Source organism: Helianthus annuus, chromosome 3 (assembly GCF_002127325.2).
Source record: "Helianthus annuus cultivar XRQ/B chromosome 3, HanXRQr2.0-SUNRISE, whole genome shotgun sequence".
In the NCBI taxonomy this organism is placed as follows: Eukaryota; Viridiplantae; Streptophyta; class Magnoliopsida; order Asterales; family Asteraceae; genus Helianthus; species Helianthus annuus.
Window position 1 is genome coordinate 104,351,885 of NC_035435.2, and position 7,431 is coordinate 104,359,315.

At 33.9% G+C, this 7,431-nt stretch overlaps 1 long non-coding RNA gene across 1 annotated transcript; it reads left to right on the forward strand.

Moving 5' to 3' along the window:
* Positions 1-6,847: 6,847 nt before the first annotated feature.
* On the forward strand, positions 6,848-7,216 carry LOC110927892. Its single transcript, XR_002585983.2, has 2 exons — positions 6,848-6,935; positions 7,036-7,216. It is a non-coding gene; the product is annotated as an uncharacterized LOC110927892 (long non-coding RNA).
* The last annotated feature ends 215 nt before the right edge of the window (positions 7,217-7,431 follow it).

The window sequence follows — 7,431 nt, forward strand, 5'->3', positions numbered from 1 at the left end:
GAAGCTGAAGCCGAGAAAAAGAAAAGCTGAATTTTTTCAAACAAGAAGAACAGTCAAAGTTGTTCCGGAATTTGAAATCAAAGTTGATGCTGAACCTATCAAAGTTCCAGAGAAGTGTGTGAATTGTGATTCTTTAATCATGCAAAACAATGAGCTGCTACACAACATAAAGAGATTGAAAGGATCTTATGATACAATGAACAGAGAAATTAACAAGTACACTGAGTCAAATAGTGAACAAGCTGTAGCAATGAATACACTCAAAGGAGCTTACATGAGACAGCTTGATGATGTAAACTTTTACACAGAGAAGTGTGCTGACCTGGAATTGAAGTTGGCAACACAAAGAATTGAAACTGAGAGAGTTAACAATTTATTAAAATGTTACTCGTGTTCTACTTTTGTTGTTGACAGGATTTATCCGATTGTGGAAAAGTTGAAGACGTTTGAGGAAGAAAAGACTTCAAATGAAAAGAAGACCGAGACAAAAGAAGAGGATGAAGTGGAAATTTCTGGTAAGAAACCAAGTGTTGTCTACAATAGATGTCCGCCCCCGGTTGAAAATGGATATTCACCTCGAAATCCAAATTCCGAAAGAGTCGAAAAGGCAATTAACTTACAATGGGAGTCTGTATCGTCAGATAACTTACCAGAAAATATTAATGTCGCGTTCACATCGTCTGATACCGATCATGAGTCCAAGTTGATAAAAAGTATGGTCGATCAGGTGTTAGACAAAGATGACATAGAGGAGTCAAAACCGGAGTCCAAATCCGAGTCAAAGTCTGAGTTTGATACGTCAAAGTCAACAATCACAAAGGATAAATGGATTTATGATAAGGAATTTTTGCTATCAAAATCTAATTTGAATGACGAACCGGTCAAAGTAGCATATACTTTGAAAGATTCTGACAAATTATATTCTGATGAGATTTTTCCAATAAGAAGTGTTAGAATTGAAATGATTAAAAAGGTTTTCAAAATTACAGAAATTAATATTTCTAAAATAAAAGATTTAAATCTTTCTGGAAAACCTAAACAATACGCTTCAAGAGATCAACAAATAATTAACAAGAAAATGGGTTACAATTGTGGTTATAATTTCCAAAAGAAACCAAACCATAATCGTAATTTCGAAAAAGAAAGGTCTTGAATTTAATCAACCGAAAAATCACAAAAATGAAAAAGTTTATAAACCAAAAACTGTATTTGTTTCAGGAAAAACGACAGAGGCTGAAAAGGAGCAGGCTTTCAGAAAGCAAACGAACAAAGAATTTCTTGCAAAGAAGCAAGAAGACATGAAGAATAGTGTTGCTCAGAAGACTACAGAGACAAGAACCTGTTTTCAGTGCAAAACAGTCGGTCATATAGCCAGAAACTGTCCAAAGGCTATACAGATAAAACAGGGAGTCTCTGGCAAACTGAAAGAAAAAGTTGTTGAGAAAACTGATCTTACAACCAAAAAGTTTACAGGCTTTGAAAATTCAACTTTTGAAGTAGGTGAATGTTCAAAGAATGTTTTGAAAAGAAAAGAAAATCTAAAAAATCAAAAATGGGTTGTTAAGGGTTCAAGTAACAGTTCTGGTGATGAATCTAGTTCCATAAAATCAGAGGAGCCACGTGTTGTAGAAAAAGTTGAGAAATCAGTTCTGGCAGTGGATGATAAGAATTTTCCACCACTGAATGCTAAAAATTTGAAATCTAAAATCGGGAAAGTTGAAATTTCAAATCAATTTTATTCTGATAAGAAGAAATTTGATGTTGAAAAGGTTTTCAACAGAAATGTGACACACATTTTTGGCAAAATGGTCAATGGTAAGGCCAAAGGTGTTAAAGAATTTTATGCTACTAAAAGAAGTGTTCACAAGTCTGTTGAAAGTAAAGATGAAGAGGAGGTTGTTACACCCAAGGAAGGTCGGGCTTGGGTGGATATATTTTTCAAAGAGTAAAAATCTGAATTGCCGGAGCTCCCAAAGTTGGTAATCGCGGAGCATGAGTCGGCATCATTTTTGAAAAATGTTTGAAAATTTAAATTTGAAAAGTGTGGATTGCCGGAACTCCCAGGTTGATAAGTGTGGAGTAGGAATCGGCACATTGAGAATTCAACCAACAGATGATGATTGGTTAAAAATGTTTGTTAGTTGATCTTACAAATGGTTAATCAAGGTCATTAAGTTTAACTTGATTTAACTATCATTCAAAAGTATTGGTAAACAAAGTGATGAAGTGACCCCAAACCTACAAGTGGTTGATCAACAAAACTTATATTCCGGAAAAACCATTTTTGATTAAAACAAACTTAAGTATTTTGAGATCTAAATGGGAAAATAGTTTGTTGAGAGGGGGAGTTGTCATATTCTTGTAGAGTTTGTTTTCAAATTTTCTTTTATTTGTGTTTGAATTTTAGGGGGAGTAAAAAATTTCAGAAAATTTGAAAAAGACAAAAACATGATAAAATCAAAAACGAGTTTTGTTGTATAAAAGAGGAAATGATAGTACATCAGTGGGCTGTCACAACATGCTAAAGATATGAAAAGACAAAATGTGATAAACAATCTCACTGCGGATGTGTCAGTAGGTTTTTATACACTTAGTAAATTGTGACGAGATATAAACCTAAATTCAAACTTGCTTATTTCGTGGGGAACAAAATTTGGATATATAGGTAACCCCTGAAATCTTATTTGAAGGGTCCCTCTTTCTGAGATACTAGGTCTTTATGCTTAGTGATATCTGGGGTATTATCCCGGGACTTCTGCTGAATGGAAATTCTGACCTAGTCCCCGTATAATACTTTCTGAAAATGCTTAAAATAAGCAACGCCCTCAGCATAAAAAATGATGAAACATTGCAAAATGCTAATCATCTGCTGTTGTAAAAAAAGATCCTCTAAAGGGGACACACCTAAAGTCGAGCCGTCATCTTTCTGCTGAACGGAAGTTCTGACCTGAGCTCTCACGGTTTCGCATCTAACCCCTTACAAATATCATCTAGGTATACTCACCTGTAAGACTGAATATTGGGATCTGGATACGGGAGTATATTCAAATGGTGGGACACGCGAATAAGTTTAAGTATCTAAAACACTAATATTGTATCTCGATACAATTGAACTGTGTGTGAAAATTTAAGTGGACCAATATACTGACAATCTAGGTGAATTGTTTAGAACTTAAAATGAAATCAAGCTTAACGGTGTTGGTGACGTGTCTCAAAAACTGATATGATCCTCTTACACAAACTCACAAAAAGATTGTTTGTAAATATTTCTTTACTGCATTTCATTCCGTTACTTTCATAAAATACAAAAAGATTTTAGTATGTTTTAGCATAAACTTTTGTAAAAATTCAAAAAGATTTTCGACAACCGATGTTAAAAAGCTGATTTTCGAAATTCCAAATGCTAGACATGAAGAACAGGTTTGGATAAAGAGTGGGTGAAAATGATCGTATTTGACAAATGGTTTTCAAAGAATAAATCATTTTTGAATGTGTCTTACAAATGGTTTCTAAATTTTAAAACGATTTTAACTTTGAGAAACTTATGTGTTGGGTAGAGATTTGTGCAGGATAAGAGATAGGCAACGAGCTTGAATCTGTGATTTCCATACTACGATCCCAGCAGATTGAGAGGGGGAGTCTGAAGGACAAAGTTCCAGGTTCTTCTGATTAAACATTTGAGGGAGAGGAGTTTGTTGGTGATAGAGATTGAGTAAGGATGCTTACAATGGAGAATACTTCGAAGAAAAGCACAAAGACTGATAAAGACTGAAGGTTTGACAACCGAAGACTCGACACTGAAGACTCCGTCAACATCCGAGGGGGAGTTTGTTGGTGCATCTGTCTGTCGACTTCGTCTTGTATCGAGTCTTGTTTAGAGTTAGGTAGATTAGGGCTCGGAAATCAAGGAAATGAACTTGTCAGAGATTCCGCTTGAAATGACATTGTCATTTCAAGCGAAATACCACATAGTTCCTGATTCCGCTCGATCAGTTATTGCATGATTTCGCTTGAGATGTTTATCGGTGATTCCGCTTGAACCAAACATGCATGTTCAAGTGGAATATCAAGCCCTATATATAGTCTATCTTGGAGCGAAATCATTATTATTGTCTTCCGGTTTGGCACGAAGTGCTGCCGAAGTGTTGTCGTGATTGTAAAGGACATTCTTATCAATAATACAACAGTTTAAAGTGAATATGGCTGAGATAACACCGAAACATTTGTTTCCGCCTCTTGTTTTGGTGAATTACTCTTCTGATTGACTCGTTCGGGTCCGAAAACGATCCTACATGCACCAACAATGCTCCAACCAAATGCACGTGTTAATCATGTCGGTATATTGTTCATGTAAATCATATTGACTTTAAATTACGCACACCATTAAGGTGGGTTTAGTTAATAAGTATGAAAACAAATATATGAGTTTCATATTTATTATTCATCGTAATAAAATAATATGTTTTGGACTTGAATGTCCATCTTATGGCAATTACCAAAAATTTCTTCAACTCCTATTAAATACGGTATTTATATTCCTTTAGTTATTTAAAACTTTAAATAATTAAAAAACTCGGGTTTGCACAATGCTAAGCATTTGAGTATTTTTCGTTATCCCCCTTTGGGTCTGTGAGTTTTTAAAAGGTTCTCATGGTTAACCAAAAAAAAAGCTAAATGACTAATTTATAACTTTTATATAACAAAGTAACCATACAAGTAAATGTTTATTGTCCAAAAGGGGACATCCAAGTGGTTAAGTGGTGTGCTACACAACTAAAATGTTGGCGTTCAAATCCTACAAGTATTGGTGTACTTTTCTAAGAAGATCTAGGAATTGTTGTTCAAAATAAAAAGTTTATTCTTAATTTGAAAATGTTTATAATTACTTATCCACTGGAAAATGGCCACATTCGTTGCTCCCATTCATTAGACATTCCTGGCGAATGGGGCTTCATTCGCGGAACCCTTTGAAAATTGTGTAAACACCATACAATCAACATACCATATCACTAAGCTATAAACATCATCTTGTATCAACAAGAACCCCTAGAAAACTCATGGACCCTAAGGGATAAATGAAAATACTCAATCGCTTACCATTGCGCCAAACGAGATTGTGAGTTAATAATATATGATGGACATAAAAATCTAAACACGTTAACTCTTTTTCTTTTATGAAAAATGTTAAAATGAAACTCGTATATTTGTTTTCACACCTATCAACCAAACCCACCTTAAAAGCATGTATAGTATTATATGGTATTCAAATAATATGATATACACAGCCTGTCATTTTAGCATCTCGTCCCTCCCTCACCAACCAACCATGCTCCTTATAAGTACAAAATGATAAAGGCGTCCCTCCCCCTTCAAGTTGATCCAACTCATCCATCTTCCTCTTCTACCGGGTGCAAGAATAGAGTTGTGCACACTTGCTTTATCGACCTTTGCACATAGAAGAGCTCTTCTGTTTCTAAACAAGGTACATAAGTGTTTTTATAAATACATATTTGTGTGTGTATATCTTCTTAATAAGTTTAGAATAAAATCTTTTGATCAATGTGGTGTAAGTTCGCTATTTAATTTCTAATTTCTTACGTGATGAAAGGTTTGCTACTTTTGAAAATTGATGTGTTTCTAGATCTGATTGTTTAGCAAAATTTCCCTCTCTTCTGTGTATATGTCTTTGATTTAGCTTCTAGGTGTTCTGACTAATCCAGAAGTGAATTGACGATTAAGGGTATAACACTATCTAAATACTTATTTTTGTGTTCTTGAATATATTTTTGATTCAGAAAAGAAGTAAACATATGTTGTTGCTACTGTGGAATTCCAAGGATGTATTCTTTATTATGCCACAGGTACACATTCATATTTAGTTCTTTATGCTTTCTGAACATAATCTCAACTTTGCTAAAAGTGTGAATTAAATAAGATGTATTTGTGAAAATAAAAAAGTAAGAATTTATGTAAAAACATATCTTTTTTGGTATTCATTTAAATGACTTAAGAAACTAGTACCTAAATTTTAATCCGTTTCTCTTTCTTTTTTTTTTTTTTTTTTGGGTGAATTTGAATTTATTGTTTGGATCATATAGTAATAAAAATTTAAGTAAAACATTATATTTGAATAATTGTCGTCAGATCTTCTTTACACAGATTTGACCAGGAAAAGAATCGGTCGTTGGAATTGGTGATCCCGGAAATAAATGTGCATATATGGTAAAATCTCATTCTTATTTATTTACTTGTCAATTTGTTGGAGCTTCTCGCAATTATATTATTTTGGTATTGTTTTTTATTTGTTTGATATATACGTATCATATATGGTTTTTATTATATCACTTTCACATAAGCTTCTTTTAATACTAGTAGTTTGTAAATGTTAAAAACAAATACCCCTTTCCTAGCTACATTACTCCTTACACTTGAAGTTTTTTATGTGCTAATATGAAATTGGTAAGTATCACACACAACTAGAAAAAGTGTCCACTGCAAAGAGAAGCTGAGTAGTTTCGAGCAAACTGCATGGTTAAATAAACCAAACACAACCTGACATCAAGGTCCGGTGACACCCCACAAAAGAATTCAATTGAAATTGTTACTATGCTTATAGTTGTAGGAAGGTTTCTTAAACTCCACCCATTAATTAAAATTGAAAGCCCAGGATGTTATCTTTTTCTTCACAAAACTTAAGAACACATTTAACCAATTCAGATCCATAGTGTGTGGAATCCACTGATGGATCTACCAAATGTATACGCAATGATCTAAATATCATTGATTTGTATTCGATTCACACAAACAAGTTTGATTACATACAAAATGAATTGACAATCTAGGGTTTGGAAGTTCGAGAGTGGTAGTTGTGTGGGAAAGGTTATGACAAATGGAAAGTGAGCCTCCTTATATCATCACCTATTTCCGCTGGACAGGTTTCTTTTGTGTTCTACACTAAACTTTTACCCTTTCTTAGTTTCTTAAAATCTATGTATCAACTATTCAGTTTACTGAGCAATATCTGTCTTTTGTCAGGCTAGTAGCTCCCAGAGAACTCAAGGAAGGACTTCGCTGATTGATTCGGAATCGTATAAGCATTACTACCCCTTGTTATTGTGTGGCACCTGGCAAAAATCTAGGGATTTCTGGTAAACGATGTGATGGAGATGAACGCCTGTGATAAATCAATCAGGACATCAAGACATGTGTTTATAAATTATTTACGTATAGGTCTATTTATGTGCATTTGATAATTAATGACTTTAAATATTTTTTTGAATTTTTACTTAGACACGTATCTTAAGGGTTTCGAGATCACGAACACTTGCTGTATAAATAACTATATAGACATACACACGACACAGATTTGTATTAGGGTAAATTACACTTTTGGTCCTTTATGTTTGTATGAGATTGCAATAGATGCCCTTT